At 45.4% G+C, this 26558-nt stretch overlaps 2 long non-coding RNA genes across 2 annotated transcripts in view; one reads left to right on the top strand and one right to left on the bottom strand.

Moving 5' to 3' along the window:
- Positions 1–26558, bottom strand: part of LOC146772755 (uncharacterized) — a 92962-nt gene that overhangs the window by 31090 nt on the left and 35314 nt on the right. The window contains exon 2 of the long non-coding RNA XR_014971901.1: positions 18555–18688. This is a non-coding gene — a long non-coding RNA (uncharacterized LOC146772755). The remainder of the gene's footprint in view (positions 1–18554; positions 18689–26558) is intronic.
- Positions 5562–6523, top strand: LOC146772756 (uncharacterized). Its single transcript, XR_014972031.1, has 3 exons — positions 5562–5635; positions 5746–6026; positions 6121–6523. It is a non-coding gene; the product is annotated as an uncharacterized LOC146772756 (long non-coding RNA).

Here is a 26558-nt window from a genome sequence, read left to right on the forward strand (position 1 = left end):
GCCTCCCTTAAATTCGCCCAAGCTTCATAGTGGATAGATTTTTTCCTCTTTTTTATGGCCATTTTGTAGTTGGCCCTACATTCCACTATCATATTCCTGTCCTTCGGGACCTTTTTAAGTGCCCGTTTAAGTTCTTTTTGGGCTCTGGAGCATGCTTTGTCAAACCATTTCGGTGTAAGATTGGGCGGTGCTTGTGATTTAATCCTCAATAGTCTGTCAATATCCCTTGCCATGCTTTCAAATGCGTTTATCAAATCTTGGCCTCTGATATCTTGGTTTAGGCACAACCATATCCCGCTTTCTGGGTTTGCGAGAAGTTTTTTGTAGAATGCTTCCCCATCAGTGTTAGACCAACGTAGTCGCCTACCCTGATCAGTTGCTTCCAAATTTCCCCTTAACGTCCGAGGCATTAACTGCACGGAATCATCAGCGTCCATTAATGATAACACCAGTGGGTTATGGTCACTGAAGATACTGATTTCTATGTTAAAATCTATGATCCTACTTTTAAACTCATAAGAAATAAAGATAAAATCTATAATAGTTTCTTTACCCCTGCCTTTAAACGTGGGATTTATGATGTTCGGGAGCCTGGGCTTAATCAGGTCCATTGTAGGGACGAGATTATATATCCCCAGAATCATGCTTAATTCACTGCCTTCCTGCGTGTGTTCAAGGTGCCAGTCATCGGTGGAAGGACAAGAATTCCATGAACCCCCGAACCATTTCAGATATGGGCATGGGTGACAATTAAAATCTCCCACCAAAATTATGTTTGGGGGATGCTTTCCACTAGAATGCAAGTCAGCCAGTCTATCCTTCAGGTCAGCCAACCTCTGCATTGATTGGCCCGCATTATAAAAATTTATCAAAACAAACTTAGTCCCCTTGTTACTATAACTAAGACCCTGAGTATATTCCGAGTTCCAGCCCAAATCTTCCCATGTCCCTTGTAGCGTCAGAGATACATACGTTATTAGTCCTCCTTTCGCTCTTCCCATCACGGATTTTTGGGCGGGCACAAAAAACATTTTGTACCCATCTAGATGGGGGGCATTACTATCCAATTCCCATGTTTCTTGTAAACAAATAATGTGAAACTTTTTGCTGTACTCCAACCATTCCTTGGTTCTTAGTTTGGGAGAGATTCCGGCAATGTTCCACGATACTACCCTAAGTTCCCCGTTCCCCGGGGTGGTCACATTCCATACTTGGGAATATTGAGTTTGGGATCCCCCTTCTCCTGAGCTAATCTGATCTGCTTTGGGACTAGTCGCTAATTGAGTTGTTACAACCTCATTTTGGGGGATTTCGGGAAGATGGCTATTTCCTATGGAGCCAACATTTTCCCCAGGCATAATGTTGTCTGGAGGCGGTGGGTTTACCGGTATTTCTACTTGAGTCTGTCAATCTAGTTCATCCATCACTGCCGCATCAGACAATGGATTGAACCTATTGGAGACTGACCCCAGTCTAAATGATCTTGATAGCGGGACTTCCACTCTACTGCGTGGCCCCTGACGCGGTATTTGTGCCTGGTCCCTATAGAAAAAATTTAGAGGGAGCATTTTAATAGACGACCCACTATCAAAAGCCCCATAACTATAACCCAACAGTTCTTTTACCAGCTCTCGGTGTCTGAAATTGACAATAACGCAATCTCCGGCAAACTTCTTTTTTGAGGTACCAATCCAAGCTACCCTCCTTGCCATGAGAATATGCGTTCTCCACTGCATAGATTCCTTCGCATTTTTATGCAACCAGTGACTGACCTTGTTTATCAAGGAAACTGTAGATTCTTCTCTTTCCCCGTTATGGGCCGGTACCCCTGCTAAAACTATTGTGTAGGGGCAACATGCCGGGGGCAAATCTAGCGTCTGAAGGCCCGGCGAGCTCAGCACCTGGGCGTTATGGGAACCGGTGGCTGCTAACTGGGCTTTTATACTAGACTCTTGTTGGATGCTTACAGGGGCCTGGACCGGGTGTGTAACACTATCATCGCTCACATTGCGATCAACCCTCTGCTTTGACCCTGCTCGTTCCGGGTCGGATACAATCTCTTGCCCATCCGATATCGAGATTAGATGGGGGACTGGGAGAACACGTTTATCCATCTCCAACAACCTATTGACCTTTTCCTCGATTTTCTTTATATCTTCTACCAGGGGGGCCAAGTGTTTAAGGAAAAGGGCTTCCAACTTGGAATCGAGTGTTTTCATTATCTCATGTGACCAGTCCATTCTGTTTACAGGGGAGCTAATATGACCTTGTGAACAAGCTGGCCTATTGCTTTCATTCTCAACTATTATAGGGTCTATTTTGGAACCACCTTTTTTTGTGTTTGGATCTTTTTTATTTTTACTTGTCCCCTTATTCTGTGGCCTGGTTGAGGACTTCAAACTCACAATAGTGGCACTTTCTGGGGGGGGGGTCTGGCGTTATTAAGGCTTTTTTTGATCGGGTGACTACTACCCTTTCTTTCTCCACTAGGGCGTTAAGATCCCTCTCACCCCCAGGAGTAATCGCATTTTGTTCTTGGGCATCCGCCTGTGCTCCCCCAGGTCCGCTAACCTCCAGTTCTACCGCGGGACCCACCACTGACGGTAGCTCGTCACCACCGTCACTTTGCCTATTTGTATAAACTTGTGCTAATGTAACGCCCTGGGTTTTGCTAGACAAAGAAGGACCCTGACCTGCCGCTGTACTCGCCCCCGGTGTGACACATTCCGCTATTGTCCCCAATGAGGAGCGTTTATGTGCCAGTAAGGAATCAAGGGACAATCTACGCTCCGTCAGCTGTATCTCGTGTGTCAGCAGTGATTCCGCCCGTGTAATGAATGCATCTAATGTGCCCCTAACTCCCGTCCCAGGTCTAATTGGTGTTTTTCTGGTTTTCCCCATATTCTCAAACTAACGATTTGAGGCTGACCCGGGAGAGAAAGACCACAAAATGCTAACTTGCCCACTGCAGTGAGAAATTGCCCTACGCTGTGGCCCGCAGGCGGTGGCTGCAGTATTACGTTACAAAACAGGACGAAATGTTATGCCCCCAGCTATGGTGCCTCATGCAACTAACAGTATGGAATCTACGCACCACTCCCAGACTTAGCTTAGTGTTCATAGAAGTCTTTCAGTGGAAGTGGAACGATGACCAGCTTGAACAGACGAACCAAAAGGGATGGCCCAGCCCAGCCTCCTCTGGCCTCGGACGGCCGCAGATGGCCCCGCCCTTGTCCCGGGCTTCTCCCGGCGCCGCCCGCGCGCGTCCCGCGAGGCGGGAGACCAGGTTTGAATTTAAGCGCCACTGAGCGCGAGCTGTCGGTGTACGGCGTCCGGCCGCTAAGGCTCCTGGGTAGTGTAGTCTCCCCGCACAGCGGCCGCGCCCTCAGGTGTCACGGGGCTGCAGGCGGCGGGGGAGACCGGCGATGAGCCCAGGGATTCTAAAGCGCCTCGGCCAGGGACCACAGGGCCAACAAAGCAGGTAATTTCCCCGTGCTCCTCACAGGGATGTTGTCGAGGCTCCCACTCGGCCGAAGACCAGGTTTGAATTTAAGCGCCACTGAGCACGAGCTGTCGGTGTACGGCGTCCGGCCGCTAAGGCTCCTGGGTAGTGTAGTCTCCCCGCACAGCGGCCGCGCCCTCAGGTGTCACGGGGCTGCAGGCGGCGGGGGAGACCGGCGATGAGCCCAGGGATTCTAAAGCGCCTCGGCCAGGGACCACAGGGCCAACAAAGCAGGTAATTTCCCCGTGCTCCTCACAGGGATGTTGTCGAGGCTCCCACTCGGCCGAAGACCAGGTTTGAATTTAAGCGCCACTGAGCGCGAGCTGTCGGTGTACGGCGTCCGGCCGCTAAGGCTCCTGGGTAGTGTAGTCTCCCCGCACAGCGGCCGCGCCCTCAGGTGTCACGGGGCTGCAGGCGGCGGGGGAGACCGGCGATGAGCCCAGGGATTCTAAAGCGCCTCGGCCAGGGACCACAGGGCCAACAAAGCAGGTAATTTCCCCGTGCTCCTCACAGGGATGTTGTCGAGGCTCCCACTCGGCCGAAGACCAGGTTTGAATTTAAGCGCCACTGAGCGCGAGCTGTCGGTGTACGGCGTCCGGCCGCTAAGGCTCCTGGGTAGTGTAGTCTCCCCGCACAGCGGCCGCGCCCTCAGGTGTCACGGGGCTGCAGGCGGCGGGGGAGACCGGCGATGAGCCCAGGGATTCTAAAGCGCCTCGGCCAGGGACCACAGGGCCAACAAAGCAGGTAATTTCCCCGTGCTCCTCACAGGGATGTTGTCGAGGCTCCCACTCGGCCGAAGACCAGGTTTGAATTTAAGCGCCACTGAGCGCGAGCTGTCGGTGTACGGCGTCCGGCCGCTAAGGCTCCTGGGTAGTGTAGTCTCCCCGCACAGCGGCCGCGCCCTCAGGTGTCACGGGGCTGCAGGCGGCGGGGGAGACCGGCGATGAGCCCAGGGATTCTAAAGCGCCTCGGCCAGGGACCACAGGGCCAACAAAGCAGGTAATTTCCCCGTGCTCCTCACAGGGATGTTGTCGAGGCTCCCACTCGGCCGAAGACCAGGTTTGAATTTAAGCGCCACTGAGCGCGAGCTGTCGGTGTACGGCGTCCGGCCGCTAAGGCTCCTGGGTAGTGTAGTCTCCCCGCACAGCGGCCGCGCCCTCAGGTGTCACGGGGCTGCAGGCGGCGGGGGAGACCGGCGATGAGCCCAGGGATTCTAAAGCGCCTCGGCCAGGGACCACAGGGCCAACAAAGCAGGTAATTTCCCCGTGCTCCTCACAGGGATGTTGTCGAGGCTCCATTTAATTCTTTAACAAATGAATTTATGCATGAGTACCTTTGTTAATAATAACGTGGAGATGTCATAAAACTTATACATCTTGCAGGAGATTCTCCACTTTTGCGGTTATCCACGCACCACCTATCTCAAAACATTTGTAATGAACCGAGTTAGTCATAACGTAAAGATGTGCTACAAATTTTACACAGTTCGCGAGGAGATTTACCATTGGTGGAATTACCTACACATTTACCGTCATAGAGTATTGGTAACGAGCCCGAGTTGCCCGAATTCACATCTCGCAAGACGATTCACCAAGTGGTGTATTTATATACATATCTTTCGTCATGGAATATTTTTCACAAACCCGATGAGTTTGGGTTGGCAAAAACATCTAAATGCACGCAATATACAACGCGCAAGATATATCACGCTATGTGTATTCATTTACACATTATCCGTCGCACGTTACTGTCATTGGACCGTTTTTTTACAAAAAGTTTAACCAAGCCTCGTAGTCATTTACACTCCTCTCACAGTTTTGGTAATGAACACGTTTGGTCCGAGTGAATATTAACGTCTATATTCAACTGGCAAGATAATTTATCAATACACTTGCCGCCATGGACCTGATTTTCACGTAAATGTAACTTGTCATAGCCCCTTAGACTTTTTTAGTCTTTTACTTTTTAATCGATACCCACCAGATGGCAGTAACGTCACGCACGTGCTCAGTAACACGAGCACGATCTGTATTTAAATCAAGCGTTTGAAGATTCCACTGTCTTTACGGAAGGATCACAGAGGACGATGGTTGCCCGTCGCTCTGTTCAAGAAAAGGAACTTGCATTTCCAAGGTGAGAGAAGGCCGCTATTGGCCTCCGTAGTGATGGCAATAAGGGAAGACTTTTCCTTTTACAAACGCCCACAGAGCTCTAATCGTTATTTATATATTTCTACTCTGCAGTTTCCAAAGGCGACTTTGAGCCTTTGAAGTGAATAGAAAGGCCCAGGGAAGAGACGAAAATCCCCCGGAGCCACCATCCAAGTTTTAACCTGAGTTCCACATGGAGCCCCGTGTGCCTGACGCCGATACCTGAGTACATTAAAAGGAAGTTTTGATAGGTTGCAATTACAGCCATCCCCTTTCTTTATTATACAGGAATGGTTTATCCTTGAAGTAAGCATATCGCTAACGGCACGTGATTGAGACTGTAGGGCCTCCAAGGGTGAAAATCGCCCCCAAAGGTGAGCAGGGACAACTGATCTCTCCACTTTAAATTTTCCATCCAAACCACGCAATATATCTAAGTATCCACCCCAATTTGTTTTTCCTACACAGGCTCCACACAGACCTTCCTGTTAGTCCCGAGGAAGACCCCACTAAGACGTTTAAAATATCGCGTTTTTTCAGGGGTCGAAACGTCGACGCTTTATTATCAAGTGTTATCAAGTGTTATCAAGTGTTGGGAATCACCCAGGATACGAAACTAATGATTTAATCACTTACTGGGTTGATATTTTCTTTTTCTTCATTTCGCACTGTGTTTAAATAAAATTTTTCTATGTAGTATATGTTCATGTATTCTGTGGAATGTTTTCTGGCATGTAAATATTTCAATGTATGTGCACTTTGTAGTCCTAAATGTTAGCTCAAAAGAACTAATCTGTGTGTATGTAGATATATGTAACGTAATGAGTTCACACTGATTTTTCAAAAAACAGATAAATATCGTTGAATACAAGACGCGGTTTTTGCGTTGTTTGGTTTGGATAAAAGGTCTTCTTTCTTTCATTTGTTGGTTGTTCTCATCCATTTGGAGAGATATAATTGTGAAAATGTTCTTTTGATTTTTAAGAGTGGCAGAACCACTGTTTCACGTATAAGAGTAATGATGGAGGCCTGTGGAATCCATTTTGGATGCCTTTGACCTGGTCTTGTGCACAAGAAGGAGGTGAGGCTGTTTTCGCAGAAAGTGGAAGAGCATTGCTTATATTCCTGAAGCTGTAGGGAGGCGCAGTCAGCGTAGAGTTGTGCATACACATCATTGTGACGCACATAGACTTTGCCTCACAAACCACATTGTTAATAATTGCATGCAGTGAACAGATTGAGGAGTAAGTGGCTTTTTATTGGAATGTTTGTGGGCCGAAACATAGGAGGAGTCCTGTTAAATCTGAAAGATCACATCAATTTTAGTTAGTTCCTGCTGATTTCAGAAGAGGGCGCTTCATCTTTCCTCAAAAGAATACCTTTATTTCAAAACGCTGCTTGTGTTACATTGAACAATTGGAGTAATAACACACACAACTAGTAAGCAAGTATTTTTATTGTAACATTTTTGACTGTTGCTATCACGTCCATGTGTGTACGTATTCAGTGAATGATGCTATATTCTTTGACCACCTTAATATAAAAGCAATTTGATGGAATTGTAGGACAAGAATATTTGTGCATATTTGTTGTGTAGCATTTTGCAGTGGTGGTGCTGTGTTTTAGCATTCATTGTACTTTTTTGTGCTGCATTATTTTCATGACATTGCTGCTTCATACTTTGTTGGTACTGCTTAGGCTGTTTTGTTATGATGTGCCATTAATATGTTCACTGGGTTGTTATTTTGCTGAATGTTATGTACGCTATCATGTTGTGTTGTGCTTGGTAGCTGTCAACAAATGCTGCCACATTTACAGCATATTCTTGGAAAGTCCCATGACAAACAGTCAACTACCCCTCCATAGGGTAGTAAAATACAGCTGCTTCAGCTTCAGCTAATGTAGACACTGTCAGCCCAAAACTGTGGCTTTGACTATTTCTTTGACTCTATTTGTGTGTATTTGATGTAACGCCCTAGGTGGCCAAGGGTATGACCAGAAGTAGCGTCCTTGATATCTATGCCACTGGACCCAAGCTACAGTGGGGGAAGAGGCCCAATCAGGCTGAAACCTGTTTTGGGTTGTTTGTGTTCCGGTTCAAAGAAGACCTGGAATGATCCTACTGGAGAATGAAAATGACTGATTTGCATATGGCTGGGTCTAATCTACGGTAGCGTGGTGGGCAAAAGAACGATGGATGGTATGCTACCCAGTGGTCCCTTTATTATACAGGCGCTCTACGTCTAAATATGGATTCTCTGCGGATTATGGGGTTCATTATGTTACTTATGATCAGTTGAGGTTCTTGCATACTAGTTACCTTAAGGCCCATGGCAATTTCTCATGAGAAGCTGAAGCAAAGGCTAGTCCTGATGACACACACTTACCTGCTTCCTTTGACACCTGCTCTATTTTTAATTTAAAGGTTCAATCCTGCAGCATGACACTGGCAGAGGATCTGAGCACACTTATCTTCTCTTCACCTCAGCAATACCAACTTCCATCCTTGATTGCGCCAATCAGACTTCTCTTGGGAATTCCTGTGCCTGACCAGCAGCTTCATCCTTCCACTCAATGTGTATATTTTATAAAACATTGATACTGGATGGAATTTTAAATGGTTATAGTAAAAAGGGCAGGTTTATGTATGACATGTCTCCTGTGCTGCCACAGGTCGACAGTTTGGGAAGCTTTTGTAGGGAACATAGATATTTTATGCCTACAGGAGACATGGGTAACTGAACCTTTACATATAAACGGTTATAAGACATTTAACACACCGGCAGTGAAAGGCCTGGGAGAGAGGCCAAAAGGCGGGATCTCCACATATTTCTCAAATAAGTTGCCCTTAATTAAGATCATGTTTCACCCGGGAGGAACCTAGTTTCACGTGGTTGAGCTAGCTCCTACTGCAACTCACCACATACTCTTGGTCAATTTGTATAATAACACCACTCAAAATGACCTTAACCCCTTCGCCGTGGCACAAATTCCGCCGCGGCGCTGGGGGGGTGTGGGGTGAGTGCGGCGCCGCCATGCTCGTGACGGAACCACGCCGTCATGAGTCACGGGAGAGCTGTGCTCATGACGGCGTGGTTTCGTCACGACTCCACCCACTCTTCATTTCGCCCGCACAGGCGGGGAATTAGTGCCGCGTGGGCGGAGCGGCCACAGCATGACGGAACCACGCCGTCATGAGCACAGCTCGCCCGTGACTCATGACGGCATGGTTCCATCATGCGCACGCAAGGGGTTAATTCAGTAGTACAAGGTATTTTGGCTACAGTCACAAAAATTTCCAATGGGAAAAGAAAAGACACTATGACTTTGCTGATGGGTGATTTCAATTGTGGTCTATGTAATCATTCTGATAACAGATTGTGCGGTATTCTTAATGATGCAGATAGTTGTACACACTTCAATCACTCTAAGACGGGGGATATATTCAATGACCTCATTTCTAAACTAGATCTTGAGTTTGCAAACAAGATCTCACCCACTCCAGCTGGTTTCCTGCCTACCTTTAATGGGAGAGGCTATGCCACCACCATTGATTTCATACTGATCACACCCGCACATGCGCACTTGGTCCCCTCCATTGAGGTTAGTGATATCGCCTTAAGCGACCATTTCCCCCTCCTCTTAAAACTTAAGACACATACATATTTCCCGAACAAGCCCGAATTACACACCCATATGTTGGGAACTGTAGAACTGAACAAAGTAAATGGTTTCTCGCAAAAGTGGTCTAAGGTTGATGCAGATCTGCTAATTAAAAATATTTTAGTGAAATGCAGGTCTGAGATAGAAACCTGTCTAAGTGAGGATGCTTTGGATGCAACGATAGTGATCTGCTCTGTAGATATCACCCGGGTGGCCAGAAACGTATTAACTGTACAATTTAGTAATAAACCGAAATCTCATGGTTGGTTTAATATAAAATGCTCCAGGGCTTATTCCAATCTAAAGCCAAGATCATTACCCAACATCCGTCAAGCTAGATTAGACTACAGAAGGGCATTAAAAGAAAGAAAACAAACCCTTCGTAACGATGCTTGGGACTCTTTACATAACGCCGCTGAGCAGAAAGATAGTACCGCTTTCTGGAAGGTCCTGAGAACCCCCTTTTTAGTCCCAAGCAAAGGCCCCTCAATGGAGATAGCTATTACAGAAGAAACATGGATTACCCACTTCTCCAAACTATATAATGAATGAGGGAATTCAGGGAGGCACCCGGAGGATGGTAACATAAATAATTGTGAATATATTGATTTAGAAATCACCCTGGAGGAGGTGACTAGGGTCCTGGCACAACGTGCGGGCTGTAAAGCAACTGTGCCTGATGGGGCACCAGTTGACCTGTATAAACACAATGTCCCCCTGTGGGGGCCCATACTGACACAGATTTTTAATGCCAGCATAAGGTCTGCCCTCCCACAGACATGGGTACAATCAATAATAATTCCAAACTTTAAAAAGGGCAATCGTGAAGATTCAGGATGCTACAGACCGATTTCTCACCTAGATTCTATTGTCAAGGGAGGGTCATACTGGAACGCTTAGCAGACTAGGCCGAGGAAAATCAGATTTTATCCGACCTGCAGTATGGGTTCCGCGACGGCCTTGGTACTATTGAAAAGTCCTTAAATCTCACAATATTGATAGGCAAGTACACAAGAGCGAAAAAAGGCAGCCTCAATTTGGCCTTTGGTGACCTCACCGCGGCCTTCGATTCAGTTAAGCACAATAGGCTGTGGGAGGTCCTTGAAGGGGTGGGGGTTGACTTACAAATTATTACGCTCCTATGCCGACTGTATAGTGACGCTTCAGCAAGCGTCCGTTTGGCCAGAAGAGAGAATGCACTGAAGCCTTCCCAACAGGAGAGGGGTCAGACAAGGCTGTGTGCTGGCCCCCTTTCTTTTTAACCTTTATATAAATGGACTTGAAGATGCACTGCTTCTCCAGGGCAAAGACTTTCCCCAAGCTGGTGGCGGATCCATTCCCGCACTTCTCTATGCGGATGATGCTGTATTGATGGCCCGTAGTCAAAACGGCCTCCAGATAGCCCTGGCCATTATTAGCACATTCATGAGCGATCTTGGTCTCAAAACCAATATAACCAAGACGTATGTTATGAGGTGTAAGCAAGGGACGCAGAAGACCCGCAAAATTTTCATAGACGGGAGAAAGTTATAATCCACAAAAAAAAATTCCTACCTAGGTGTACTTTTTAATCGTCATGATTCCTGGGCCCCCGTCATATCTGCAAAAAAAAATAGCTTTTGCTAGATCTACTGCTGCACTATCAAACTTTGCTAACAAGTTAGGTAGGAAACCGCCCACCGAATTGCTGCATATATATAAAGCAAAGTGTGTCACTATGGCAGCCTATGGAGCCGGGGTGTGGGGCTTTGTGGACATTAATCCCCTACAAATAATTGAAAATGCGTTCACAAGGTACATCCTCTCTGCTCCTCCTAGTACATCCACCTTTATTTGCCACGAGGAGTTAGCTCTCCACCATATAGCAGACCTGGTAAAATTAGAGCCAATTCTCCTGTGGCATAGAGTCTGGTGTAAGGACCAGACTGAGCTGAACAGAGAGGTTTTAAAAGATACCTTAAGACTAGAAGGGGCACTTGCAATCCCTTGGATTAAATTTGTACGTGACTTAATGAACGAATTGGGCCACCCTGAATATTTTTTAACCCCATCTTCAATGATGGAGATACCAAGAAAGGTCTTAAAGAATGAGGGTATCCAGTTCCTAGAAGCTAAAAGGTTGCACAGAGAATCTGTAGCAAAAGTAACTGTGAGACACCATCAATTGCTACGTACTACCATAGGGATGGAGCCCTACTTATCTTTTGTACCAGGAACTTTTGATCGATTTCTTCTTACTAGGTTAAGACTGGGTATCATTCACAGATTGATGACATTCCTGAAAATGAATGATTGGTCTCGTACTCTAATACTGTGCCCCTGCGATAACATCTCTGCTCAATCCACCATGCATCTAGTGCTATTTTGTAAATGTTATCAAGAGCAAAGGAAATCTTGAATTATTCCTTTTCTAAGAAAACTTGGGCTCAGGCAGTGCCGCCAAGCCATGCTTTTACTCCAACTATTAGAGAATGAGCATATAGCATGGAGGGTAGCTCAGTTTTTAAAAGCTGCATTTTATATGAGGAAAAGCATCTTATTGGAACAGTAATGTATGCATCATGTTTCCCCTCTTTTTAATTGTAAAATTACTTGTACTATATATTATATGTAAATAATAATGCTGTGTTTTTAATTTCTGTGCTTCTATGACTGTTTTATGTAGCAGCCGAAAAAAGCTTTCCTTGACTTGACTTGACTAATTGATTGTTTGCTGTCCAGTCTTGACAAAGTATGAAAGCCTAACCTTTCATTGGTCATCTGCAAAAGGATTTTAAAATAATGTTCCTACTGTTATTGTGATTGCGTTTCAGGCGTACTATTTTGCCTGTTGTTATTGTGGATGGATTTGGGATTCTATGTCTAGTGAATTGATTTGTGTGCATCAAACGTAAAAGTGTTAGCTGGCCAATTATTTTTTTAGTGTTCTTATATGTAATTCTGGCTCACAGACAGCAGGTTTGTCCTCTTCTAATCTTCTGAAGCTCCAGTACTTTTCTGAGAAGAGCACTGGGAGGCCACTTTTAAGCCTGGACCCTCCTTTTGGTTGGTGGGTGATTTCTGTCTCCTCCCTAACCAATTGGGTAAAAGTTCCATGGGGTTACCCTCCTGACTTTTACAGCATTTCCTGTGTACCCTACTGCAAATAATCCTACAGGCCCCTCTCTCCCTATATCAAGATGGTGAAACCTGCCTACCCTTTTGTAGAGCCTGTATGCCCACCCAAGAGGGAGGAGTGGTCACTGAAATGAGCAACTCCAACTCTGTGATCACTTCAAACCAGTTCTGGGGAACCTCCTTCCACCCCTGGAATTAGAGTCTGGCTTACTTGGGGAACAAAGGATTGGCTGATCCAGGTGTCATCTGATATGCACCTGTTATAGAAGAGGCCACTGGGAAGTAAATTAAGTTCCTGGCTCCCACCCAGATGATCATGTTGTCAAAGAAGAGAAACACCACCCCATACCCATCCCTTTGTCTCTAGAGGCTTTAGGCAGGGAAACTGTAACCTTATAAAAGTACCTTTTCCTTACTATTTATTAAAAAAATGCAATCTCAAGAATGAATTTGGATCTTATTAAATGACAAGAAGCCCAAAAATAAAATTCTAGCTGTTTCCTAGCAGAAGTAAGCATCATTGAATTTAACATTGCATCTTTTTGCTTCTCTATGAAATAGTCTGCCTAACCACAGTGAAAAATAGCTTTTAGGTACTAGTCACTTTAAGGACATGTTTAACATTAACTTTCACAGGTCCTACTTTTAAATACCATTCACCCAGTATTATGGGAGATAACCCCTGCTTAGGGGCCGCTTAGCAATATTTGAAAGAACGGTTTAGACCTGCGAAAAGGGTTTATTTTCATGTGTTGAATTGCAGTTTAAAAACTGCTTCAGTCATGCTATAATGGTAAACCTGAAGCCATGTTTGCACAGCCATTGTAGTGGATGGCACAACAGATGCCTCAGTTCACAGTGACATTTAACTTTCTGTTCCTTGGAAAACTTTGTATCCTATACTATGGACTTATAGATAAGTTAAAAATGTTAATGAGGGTTATACCAATAAAACTATTTTTAACGGGCATTACTGGTTAGCAGGGGAAAAGTGAAAAGAGTACTACAGCCAGGAATAAATAGACAAGCCCAACATCTGAGAGTATACCATGCAAAAATAGGTCATTTCCTACATATGTTGTGTATGTGCCCTCTATATACCTTTGCAGAAATAAAAACATCATACACCATGCCCTCCTTGCTCAGTTAGTAAAATGCTGACGTGACCATGTCAATTCTGCTTGTTTGTGGCCGTCTGGTTGGTGCCACGGTATTGCCGCTTTTACATAAGATCTGTACTTCCAACACTGGCTAACTTGATAAAAAGGAGTTTTATAATTGAGAGACTATTATCCTACTTTAGATCGTCAACATGGTCTATAAAACTACAAGAACGTTTTAAGAGTCAGAATTTAATAATTTATGATGATTAATTTTTAATATGGCACATTTGTATGCAACAGCCAAGGAGAGTGCATGTTAATAATTGATTGCACAAAACTGCCTCAGTTTGTGAAAGAAATACTTTTCTGACTCTTTCCCCAGAATGTTCTATATAAGACAGCACTTCTGCATCAACACAATTCATCGCATGTATAAGAAAACAGATATAAAACAGAGGGGATACATAACTCAGCAGCTGATGTGTTGCCTATATGTGAGATGCCACCTTTAAGTCTGTAATTATAAAAAATGCCCAAAAAGTAATTGTAGTTAAAGTCATTAAAAAATATTGAAAACTACACAAACTACAACCAAATGAAGCATCACAAATGAGGGGAGTACATTTTTAAGAAAGCCAAAACTAACACAAATTAGCATAAAAAGGATAAAGCAAAAGAGTTAGCGACTCTCAGATGGCATCACTTGATAATTACAGAGAAGATATATATTTTTTTAATGTTTTTGCTAAAAAATGTTTTATCTTTGCAGGCACAGTTTTTCATCCAGCTCTGATCATTGTTATATGGCGTATAAGCTATTTTGAGATTGTTCAAGATTTATGTAACATTAAACCTCTTATGATCTTTGGTATTCAAGTCATACTATTGGAAATAACTTTCCTACTTCTCTTTCATTATTTTTATTATTGTTATGCAAGAAAGAAAATACCTTTATAAGCCTTCAATTGTCTCATGCCTCAAGATTTAAAATGAGTCCTTGAAAGTTATCTTGAAATTAATGATTGCCGTGATTAATCAATGAATTTTCACATATTGACCCGCTGATAGGCTCTCACGCTTTTATTTTTTATTTTTTTTATTTATTGCGATTTTATATAGCGCGAACATTACCCGAAGGTGTCAGAGCGCTTTACAAAAGAAGCAGTTGTGTTACATAAGGACTTTGGATTACATGAGTTACATAAGAGATACAAATGGAAAAAAATTGCAAATGTACAAGTTATAAAGTCACTCAAGGAAGAGATACAAGCAGATAAACTCTAAGATCACATAGGAATGATAGAAGTACAAAGGTCAGCTACATATACTAGTGGTTAGAGTTATATATATATACAAGTTGCAAATTCACACAGGGTTACATTTTAACAGTGATTAGGCTTAGACAATTATATATTACATATTTACAGAGCAGGAAATTCTTGCCAGGTGTTCAGCTGGTGTTGCATTCAAGGGTGGAGGTCTTTACGAAATCAGGTCTCCCGCCCGGTTCAAGCAGTGAGGCCCCAGCAGGCCCAGCGGGCCAAAACCGCGTATAGACATTGTAAGCTGCAGGCGCCATATTTGAGTCAGGCAGACTAAGAGTCAAAAGGAGGACAATTCATTGATATGTAGCTTTTGTCAGATTCACCCTTAGGGAGGATTGGTCTGCCCTTACTGTCCCTTCTGGGCCCCAGTCTTGGGATTGCTCCTTCCCTCCTGCACATTATTTACCTCGCACGCCGATTCTGGCACTCGCGGTGGTATTGATGTCTGTATTTGTCCCCGCGCTTCTGCAGCTGCAGTCTCCAAATTTTTTGTCATAACATCTATTTTAGGTCAAGGCACATAAGAAGATTTAGTAGCAATGTTCATCAGTTTAAAAAGTCTGTGTAGTTGAACTGCTTCTAGGCGCTGCTAATTGGATGCGCTTTTAGGGGGACACTACTCATCACAAGGCCAGCTTCTCAGGAGGCAAAATGCTTATTGAGGTGTGGGTCACACATTTTTAAAAATGATGTTTTTTCTGAACAAGATTTTAACTTGAAACTGAAATTTCTGTAGTTTAACTGGTCATGTACTTTCTTTAACACTGCCGTAGCTACGGAGCCCCAGCTAGAATAAGCTAATTGAAAGACAGTCATGAAAATGAAAGAAAGAAAAATATGGCCACTGAGAACGTGAATAACATTTCCTACTGCTTGTCTCCTTCAGATCAACAACATGGTTGGCTATAATTAAGGCTCCAGTCTATTGCTACGGGAAAATCTATTCAAAGTCGCTTTCAAAGATTGCTCTTTATCCAAGAAATCAGTAGTTCATCTCAGTGCTTCTTTTTTGGGACCTCGCTTAACATATATCAGGATGGAGCGAAACATTTATATGTAGTGAAGATAATGAGTAGTGTGGTTGAGTGCACGAATACAGGGTTCAATCAATCAATCGGGATTTGTAGAGCACGGCTAATCACCCGTGAGGGTGTCAACTAGCAGGGATCCTGATACGATCAGTCAAAAAGTCAGGTCTTGAGTCCCTTTCTGAATTTTGTGAGAAAGGGGGATGTTTGAAGGTGGAGGGGAAGGTCATTCCAGGCCCTGCGGTGAGGTAAGAGAAGGAGCTTACTCTGCTGTGGCTACAAAGGATGCGGGGAGTGTGGGCGAGGGAGGCAGAGCTCAGGTGACTGAAGGGTTGGTGGTAGCTCAGGCGATAGTTGATGCATGCTGGTCCTTGGTCATGGAAGGCCTTACAGGTGTTTATCAGCATCTTGAATTGGCATCTTTTCTGGATGGGGAGCCAGTGGAGGTTCCTGAGGTAAGGGGAGATGGGGGTCCATTTGGGGAGGTTGAAGATGAGTTTGGCAGCTGAGTTCTTTATCGTCTGAAGTCTCTTCAGTAGTTGGGCAGTGATTCCTGCATAGTGGGTGTTGCCGTGGTCGATTCGGCTGGTCACTAGGGCTTGAGTGACAGTTATCCTAGTGTCGACAGGGATCCATCCGAAGACCTTATGGAGCATGTGAAGGGTGTGGAAGCAAGTGGCGGCAACTGTGTTGATCTGGTGTTTCATGGTGAGATTGCTGTCCAGAATGATGCCATGGTTGCAGATGTGATCTGTCGGTGTGGCTATGGGTCTGAGTTCGTAAGGCCACAAAGTGTCATTCAATGGGGAGGTGTAGTTTCCAAAGATCAGCACTTCAGTCTTGTCCGTCTTGAGCTTCTGGCAGTTGGTCTTCATCCATTTGGTGATGCTCGTCAGTCAGTCGCACAAGTTGGGCCTGGTGGTGGAAAGGTCTTCTGAGAGCGAGAGGCTGAGCTGGGTGCTGTCTGCGTAGGAAATGATGTTGAGGCTATGGGTCTGACGATGTTGGCGAAGGGCGTCACATAGGTGTTGAACAGGGTGCGGCTGAGGGATGACCCTTGTGGGACACTGCAGATGATGCTCTTGGGTTCCGACATGAAGGGTGGTAGGTGGATTCTGTAGGTTTATCCAGTGAGAAAGAACATGATCCATTTGAGGGCGTCTCCCTGGATCCTGATGTGGTGGAGTCTCTAGATGAGGGTGTGATAGGATACGGTGCCAAATGCTGAGGAGAGGTCGAGGAGGATCGGGGTCGCTGTGTCTCTACGGTAAAGGAGGATTCTTATGTTGTTGGTGGCAGCGACCAGGGTGGTCTCGGTGCTGTGGTTGGTGTAAAAGTTGGAATGGGAGGTGTCCAGCAGGTTGCTGTTCTCCAGGTGTTTGGTGAGTTGTCGGTTGATGGTTGTCTCAAGGACTTGGTGGAAAAGGGGTGCAGAGAGATGGGGCGGTAGTTTTTGCGATCACTTGGGTTGGCAAAGAATTAAAATATACACCCATTTCCCAACTATGGGCCTGATTTAGGTCTTGGCGGATTATCACCCACTGTCAGTTTTCTGACAGTTTCTGGGCCCACCTACTTGACGGTCTGCCCGCTCAATTTTGATGCTGGCAGGTCTATAGACGATAGTCTGTCCAAGTGCCGCTATCTCCGCCACAGTTTTTCCTCCTGCATCAACGGCGTCATAGGCAAAAGCGACTATCATAGAGTCCAGCCAATATTTCTGCTGGATCAATTACGCTGTGCCTTTCTGTCTAGGATACTGTGGTGGGTAAACCTCCAAACTGAGTTAGTGGAATCGAAGGAATATGTGGTAGAAACGTTTCTTTTCTGTTTTCCACTTCCATTTCCGTCTTGAACCAGATAGTCCAAGTCCTTCCTTTGTTGCAGCTACTTGACAATGAAGCACGTCAACTCTGTAGTCATCGGAATCAAAGGTAAGCTTCTTTTTTACTTGTTTTCCTATGAATTGTCTGGTTACATTTGCTCTGGGAATGTGCTATTTTTAATATTGCTCTTAAATGCCATTTTTATCTTATGCGAAATGCATAAGTGTTTATTTTTCAACTTATTGAGGTAAAATAAAAAAACCTGTAATAACACTTGAAGAAACTCCAATTGTAAATTTAATATTATACAAAAATAAGTAGATAGTTCTATTATGTACTTCTTTACAATTACCAAAACAAAAAAATGAAAGAAAAAAAGGAGTAAGGGTAGGAGGGTTGGTAGAGGAGTGAACTTTGGAGATAGAGGGAGCTGAAGGGGGTGATGTGTTTATGTTTGTTTGTTTGACCGTTGCTTGTGGGTCTGGTGTATTTTGTGTAGTTTTGGATGTGTGTTTTTGGCTGGTGTTTGATAATCTGGTGAGTATATGTGTGTGTGTTTCTTTGTGTGTTTGCTTTTATGTGTGTGTGTGATTGTGCTGCTTGTGTCTGTTGGAGTGGGTTCCTGCAAAGAGGTGAGCGTGCTTGGGATTGGTGTGGGAGTTTGGAATTGGGTTGAGGAAGGGACCTTAGTTGGACAGAAGGTTGGGCTGGTTGGGAGGCTGTGGTGAGTGAGGAGGCTGCTATGCTATATGTTACAAAGGGAAAACACATTAGCAAAAGTTAATTTAAATGCAAACACTACATTTATGCTTAGTGACACATTAAAAGAGTACTACTTACCAATCTCCACTCCACCAGGGATTCCAGTCAGGCCTTCAGGATGTGGGAACTGCAAGACCTTCTCCTCCCAGGGCCATAGTGGTAATGGGGGGCTGGGAGAACCACCACCAAACCTCTGGGCCTCTAGTTGATGCCTGGAGGTATGCAGGTGACAACAATTAGCCAAACACATCAGGTGTGTGATGCTATCATCTATCCTAAAGCCACAGGAATAGTACAATGTTAAATGTGTCCCATGACAGACTTACTCAATCATGAATCCACAGGTAGGACAATGCCAGCACAACTGAGAAATCTAAATAGGCTCGGCGTGAACCCAACTCCCTGACTGCGATGGAGTACTGTGAGGAAGCAAAGGAGTCCGCAGTGTTCGAAGGAGGTGAGTCTCTTACGCGAAGGAAACAGTCTGTCAGTGTGGACGACGGATCAGCCAGCCCATATCTAAATATGGCTGGCGGGGATCCGTAAACTCGGTGGAATATTTGTAACCACCGCCATGGAGGGACGACGGGAGTCCCACCAAGATCCAAATAATGCCCTACATATCTTAAAGTCAGTACTCGTTTGATAAACAGGGGCATATCTAAACTACATAGATATGTGTAGGGTTGTTACCACCATTTAATATCTACCCCTATAAAAACATGTATTTTCAAAAATCCTGGGTTTGTACTTTTGTTTTGCTTTCCCACTCGACCTCCCTCCCGCCCCATCTAAAATGCATAACTACGGTGCCATTTATATGTTCTCTACTTACATTCAGTGGTCGAAGTGCATTAAAAAATGTATGGAAACTGTGAGGCTGTATGCAATGGGACGGGGTCAGTAAGTGTTGGGCGGGGTCAAAGGTGTGACTGAAAAAACAAAATATTCTGTCAAGTAGCTACATATAAAATAAAATGCAGCTTAAATGTAAAATACGTTTTAAAAGATGTTACTTATTGGGAAAGGAACGATAGTACATTTTGAAACCACTACCAGTTAATGTACTACAGAGGTCTGTATTCCAGAGAGCCACAGAATTAAATCTTTGATTGATGCAGTGGAAAATAGTGACATGTGCATTTCTTAGTGCTGCGAGGTTGCAGCCTGTGACAGAAAGAACTGTTAATATGTAAGTAATTATTTAAAACTTACATTACACACAGTCTAAAAAAGGCTGCTACAAAATGCGCCAAAAGGTTTAAGATAAAATTGTGCTGCAAAAATATAGATTTTAGTAATGCCCAGACTGTAAGTAATGTCGTTTTTTTACATAACTGTCCCTTCAACACTTCACCAGGGATGGTAAGTGCTATATAAATACAAAGACAATTAAAAGCAGGCACATCACAGCTCAGCTGTTAACTCTTTGCACTACCACTCAAAAAGAATAAAGTATTTGTCATCACAAAGCTTTGAGTGATTCAACCAATTAAAGCCAGTACCAGCTCCCAAACATCCTTTACATTTGCATATTACCCTTTAAATTTGTAGAATTAACTCACTGCGCACATTTGCAATTCTTTCAGGCAAGCAGGCACCCTGGCAGGAAGGCTTATTTACCTGTCTGCCGACTTCAGTTTCACAGCACAGGAGACTAACTGAATGACACTTCAGCAGAAGTATTTAAACTATCGGAATTAACTGTCCCAGGATGGTTGTCTTTTTACAAAAGGTAGGGAAATGGTTTTCATAAATCAAAAACATATGGGCAAGTTGTGCCCTTCTGATCCCACCCACTTCAACCTCTGCTTACTTTGCATTGTGGTGCAGATATTTTAACATTGCATGCCTTTGAACCTCCAAGTGGTAGATAAAAACAGGTTGCCTCAAAAATGTAAAATACAAACGTTTTGCCAATCGGAGCTCCATTTGATTAATCAGCTAGATATATTTATCAATTTGTAATGCACTTTAGTGTTTGAACATCCTAAGTTTAAATGTGCATATGTCATGAGTAAAACGTTATATATTAATATAAAGAATAAAACACTGTTAAATAAAAGAAAAAAAGAAAAATGACTTACAAGTGTATGTTGATGTATATTATCCACTGGCTTCGTTTTTGGTAGTCCTTTTCTGTGAGTCTTGGGGACAGAGGGTGGTGGTTCAGAGGGACATGTGCATATACCAAGTACTGCTAATTCTAGAGGAACACTCAGTACAGACTATTCCATGACCTACTCTGAGTGCCAAACCTTGACTAGCAACTTGGGAATGCAGTTCTTAGAAGGTATTGAACACTAGGCATGAGGGATGCTTTAAGGCATGGCCAAACTGGGCTCTGGCCCAGTGCCCTAGCCTATCAGGGGGCCCCTTGAAAGAGCCAGCCCTGTTCTGTAGAGAGCCTTGCCTTGATTACCACAGATTGTTTTAAATACCATTTCCCTTCAATCTATCTTTAATGTGGGTGTTGGGTGAGTGTCTATTATAGACATTTTGCAGAGAACTATTGTGTTTATGTTTCATGCAACATCCATAAAAAAAGTTTCTTTTAGATTCAAACAGGACCTGATATATGAAAAATGGGAGGGGCCACAGAGATTATTTGCAGTCATATTAGTGAGCTGCTGCTGTGTTACAATATTGAAAATACATAGCAATATTCCTGAATATTAAACTCATTTAGAATTTGGATGAGTGTGCCTGTGCACTGTCAGTGACCTGGCCGAAGAGGAAATGAAAGAACTAAAATTGGATCATCAATTCAAAGCTGTTCCAAACAGGGACCCTAAAATACCTTCGGCCCAGTGCCCCCAAAATCCTTAAGATGTCCCTGCTACGCATTCACGGGTCAGACCATATTGAACAAAGATCGCACAATCAAATTCTTAGTACTTTTGAACTCAAAAATCATGTGACAGCAGTAATGTGACATTTCAGTCAGTTTCGCAGAAATGCAGGGCACTTTATGCCAATGTTAGTTTTTCAGGAACAGGATGAGCCGCATAACTTTAGGTCTTTTGTTTCAAGCTGAAAATGAAAAGAGACACTAATAAACAACCCCCTGTTAAAAAATAGGCTTGCTGCCCATTGGCTAAAGTTTAAAAAACATGTACTTTGTCAAGACTTAGACAAACATGGAGAGAACACATTAGCGTTTAAATCAGGGTCATTTGAAAGTCCTTGGGGCAGAATCTGATCTTATCCAGCCATACATAATATTTCTTTATAGCCGGCTGCCGTGGGCTATACTGGATGTTAAAAGCCTTGAACCTCAGTTACAGGCCTGAGGTGCAGGTGAGGGCCTATAATGAGGGAGAGGGCCTTTAGCAACAGGTATAGCATGAGGCAGAAGGGCTATAAGGCTATTAGAACTTTCCAACCAATAAGCTTTGAATGTTTTAAATTAAAAAGCGAGAAACAGAAAGAGGAACATTGGAATGTTGGAGGTCCGAGCTTATACCAGCCATTATAAGCCTGAAGCTACCCCATTGGCTTCAATAGAGCTCTCAACAGTACAATGTTCTAATATTCATTAACAAAATAATGCTTTTCTTTACCAAAAGTTTTGCACAGGCTAAAAAAGTTAACACATTTGATAAGGACTCAATTAGATGGGTATTTGTGAACATACCATGTCTAGATGTTCTTCTCGAATTTTGCCTTTCCTTACGTCACAAGTTAGAAAAGCAAGTCCAGCAGGCACATTCACTATTCTAGCAGTTGTTGCAGCAAAGTGCCCTTTTTGATATGGTCAAACCCCCCCCCACCACGCCTGGTATACGATGTATTTTCGACTGGCAGTGCACTGGGTTCCTGCTAACCAGACCCACAGTGCCAGATCTCTTCCCCCAAAACCGTGAAATTGTTTTCCCCAATTGCAATACCTTTAGTTCCTTCTGCAACTCCCTAGTAAATGTTACCTGGTACCTTGGGCCTTAGGCACTAAAGAGGGTTCCTAAAGGCTGCAGTCCGAATTGTGCTACCCTAAAGGACTCCTCGCCAAGCTCATGCAAACTGCCGCTGCCGGCTGCAAGTCTTGGTGCAGACAAAAGTGAAAGCACAACATGATTCACATGCCTGTGTGCTATGTCCCCTAATACTGCATGTAATATTTGCAAGTCACCCCTACAGCAGGCCTTACAGCCTCAAGGCAGGGTGCCTTACACTACATGTGAGGACATATCTGCATGAGCAGATACGCCCCTGTGCTGGTCAGATCCATTATTGCCAGTACCAGTGATCAGGGAAGCCATTTTAAAACATGAGCTGGACACTGGTGAAAATGAGTCCCCTAGCTACATGATGGCTTCACTGAAAAGAAGGATGTTAGGTATCAAACATCTTGTATTAATAAACCCACACTGATGCCAGTGTCAGATTTAGTAATACATGCACACAGAGAGCACCTTAGAGGTGCCCCCTGAAAACCTACCTGCCCCTGGTGCTGACTGACTGGCTTTCGTCTGCCTGCCACCAGACGAGTGCCTGACTCCCAAGGGTGAGGGCCTCTGTTCTTCGGGAGCCATACACCAAGCCTGCTCAAGCATGGGGTGCCTTGCACCCCTGCCCACAGGATGATCTGTGTATTTGCATTCCAAGGCGGGGGAGATTCTAAGAGGCCCATGGTCCCTGGTATGCGAATCTAGTTTCTCTTATAGAAGTGGAGCCCGACCCCCTTGTCCAGAGTCCTTGGCACCTGGACAGGTGGGAAAATTAGTGAGGCAAGACTGGCGTGTCCACCCTCAGGCGAGCACTACCCCTGAGCTGGGCTACCTGAAGTGGATGCGAGTTATCAGAAGTGGCCATTTTTGTGATGGCAAACTTAGGATCTCTGGGACAGGTTTATGCCCACCTTCCCCAGGAAGGGGTCATATAGGGGCGTAGTGACCCCAGGGGTAAGTAGCCAATTGGCTACTACCCTATACTTTCATTCATACCCCTAAATTCGGTATTTAGGGGAGTCCTGGTACCCGGACATCAAATCCTGATGATCTGTGAAGAAGAAGAGCACCGAACAGCTGCAAAAGCAAAGACTAAGGAAGAGCAACTGACTTGGCCCCAGCCCTACCGGCCTGTCTGCCGTCTCCCAGTCGAATTGTGTCAAAGTCATCTTGTCCTGCAAGCTGTCATGCCTCCAAAGCCTGGGAGGACTGCCTACCATCAATAAAGACTCAAGGACTCCCGTGGAGCAATGGCCCTGCTTCCCTGTATCCTTCAGGTACCTCAAAGAAGACTGAGAGACTCCAGAACCTCAAAGGTGTGACGCTGCAAAGCACCACTGCACTTGTGCTTCATAGCCCGAGCTGAAGTGGGCCATCAGTGTCAGCATGGCTCCCAAACCCTCAAGAGACAGAGTCCACTTTGGTTTTGCCCCTCATGAACTCTCAGACACCACCTGCAGCCTCTGTTTGCAGGCACCCTCTACCGCTGGTGCTCCCGTGACAAAAATCTCAGACGTGAAAAAATCCTCTGCACCAGTTGCCCATGGAGTAGAGAACCAATGGTATCCTTATGTCCCCAAGCATCGTGAGAACTGAGCCCCCCTTTGTGGTTCAGACCGACTGGTTTCCCAATCCACGCCTGCAGCCTCTTTTTGACCAGAACTATCACCATCGGGTAACATTGGGCACCCGACGCTGAAAAGCACCTCTGCACCTGGCCGCCCCAATGTCACCCAAAGTGACCTGTTAGTGCTGCCTTGGACCTTGCCCCATACTTACCTTAAGTCCAGGTGATTGGTCCTGTAAGTCGCTGTCAAGTGCCCAAATTCAATGTAAGATTCTAATGTTTTAGGCAACACCATGTGGGACGCCCAGGGGAGGGGGGAGCTGTGGCCATACCCTGAGGGTGTGAGCAGTTTGGTTTAACCTGACGATTGTGTCATAACATGAATAAATGCCTATGCGAAACGGATGTGGGCAGTTAAGAGACCATGATGAGTAACATACTGTGTGTGTCTCCCATTCATTTCATTGGCACCTTTACCCCGTATGCACCTGTATCCCTGATCCTTTGCGGAGCAACCTACCACCTCTCATCAATGGGCGTGCCCGTTCACCAGCATCACCACAGGTGGCTGCCCGTGCTCCAGATCAGTTGTGAGGTCCACTGCCTTTCTGCCTGCCTGCTGTGCCACTGTGTAGCTTGCTGGCTCAGTGTGGCCATTTTCCTGGACCTGGCCGCTTATCCCATGAGTGTGCACTACCTGCATCTGAAACCGGCGATGGCCCGTCTGCATGACGGGGCCGCCTCATGGTTGGTGGACTCCTGCACAGTGACTGCCATGCTTGCCTCAGGCCAGCCCCCTGCTGGAGTGACACTCCCCATGGTGAGGCTCTTTAGCAAGTGCTCTGGCCTAGGGATGTCACAACCCAACATTCACAGCCGCAGCACCCTATTCAAGTGACAACACCTTTCTGCCTAGCTGCTCCACAGCCCAAATGAGGCCTAGAACTGTCCTGTAGACTCTACCTCCCTGCTCTAATGTGCTGCGTACTCCCTCTTCGCCTTCTTTGGCCCACGCATACTCCTCATAGGCTGGTCCTGGCTCCAAGACTCCATCATAGGAGCCATAGCCCGGCCGTACAGATACAGTTGCTCCTGCCCTCCCGGCATGCACCGCTGTTAGTTGCTTCTCGGCATCACCCCTGCCTGGTGCCTACACTCAGGATGTGCCAGAGCGCTGCTTCTGCTGGCGCCTCAGCAGCAGAAGGCTCCAGGGCCAGGCCATTCTCTCATCCTATCTCTGAGACTCGACTACCTTACAATATCTTCCATTCCAACCTTAGAACCTTTCATGATTACCGGGCCCCCACCGTCACAGGCCACCTGCTGGAAAGCCTGGGTGGAACCCCTGGAGGATTACTTTGAAGCAGTGGGGCTAGCCACAGGCAGAAAATGTGCCATGTTTCTTCAATTGGGTGGTGCTGAACATCATAGGATTTCGAAGACAGCTGTGGAGGCAGGGATCCTGCGCAATTACACCACTCTGAAGAATGCCATAACGGCGCATTTCGAGCCCTACACAAATCAAGATTACGAAGGTTTTCTTCTCTGTCGAGCGAGGCAGAAGCCTGATGAGTAAGTCGATGTGTTCCTTAACTGCCTAAAGGAGCTTGCAAGCACGTGCAGCCTCCCAGACGGAGCAGATGAGTTAGGAGCACAGTTCATCCAAGGGTGTGCCTTTCAGAATTCTGTGAAAGGATCCTGACCCTAGGGCGCTCCAAAGAGCTTTTGAAATCTTGGACCTGAACCAGCCCGCTCCCATCAAAGCCCACCATTCGAAGGAACCAGGCAAATCGAAGCCAAATTCCACCAAACCGAAGGCATCTGGTCACACCTCATGTAGCTGACTGCCCTGCAAGAGAAGTCATGCAGCACCTGCGACAAACTCAACCATTTCTCTAAAGTGTGCCACTCTTCTACCTCAAAGTGAAGCTCAATGCCTCAGAAGGAACCGCTTAGTGCTGTTGAGTCTCAACCAGCTGCACTGTCAGAAAGTTACATGGAGAATGATGACGACACTGAAGTTGTCCATGTAGTCTGGGAAATCGACCTGCTTCGCAGAACGCACCAGTTGACCCCCACATGCCTTGTGGATGTGCATGGCCATCCTGTTTCAGCCCTCATAGACACAGGCACCTCTATAAACCTAATGGCCGCGGAGGCCTACCACAGACTTGCTGATCCTCCAGCCCTACACAGCACATGGGTCCAAGTATATGCCTTCGGCAAGAGTTCACTATTGCAACTCTAAGGTGTATTCCTGGCTGATCGCACCCATGACTCCACCAGCCAAAGAGCTAAAGTGTTTGTGTCTCACGAAGGACAAGGGTTTCTCCTCAGTTGCCAGACCGCCCAAGATCTCAAACTAGTACAGTTCACCTTCTGTGTGGACGATAATGGCCTTGACCAGATGCTAAAAGACTTTGCTTCCTTGCTTGATGGCATTGACTGCCTGGTGGGTCCAGCTATCTGCCTCCACATTCATGACACAGTAGCCCAGGTGGCGCTTCAACATCGCAGAATTGCCTTCCATCGCCACCCCAAAGGGGTCAAAAAAGCTGAGGCTACTAG

This window comes from Triturus cristatus, chromosome 12 (assembly GCF_964204655.1).
Source record: "Triturus cristatus chromosome 12, aTriCri1.1, whole genome shotgun sequence".
NCBI classification, from domain to species: domain Eukaryota; kingdom Metazoa; phylum Chordata; class Amphibia; order Caudata; family Salamandridae; genus Triturus; species Triturus cristatus.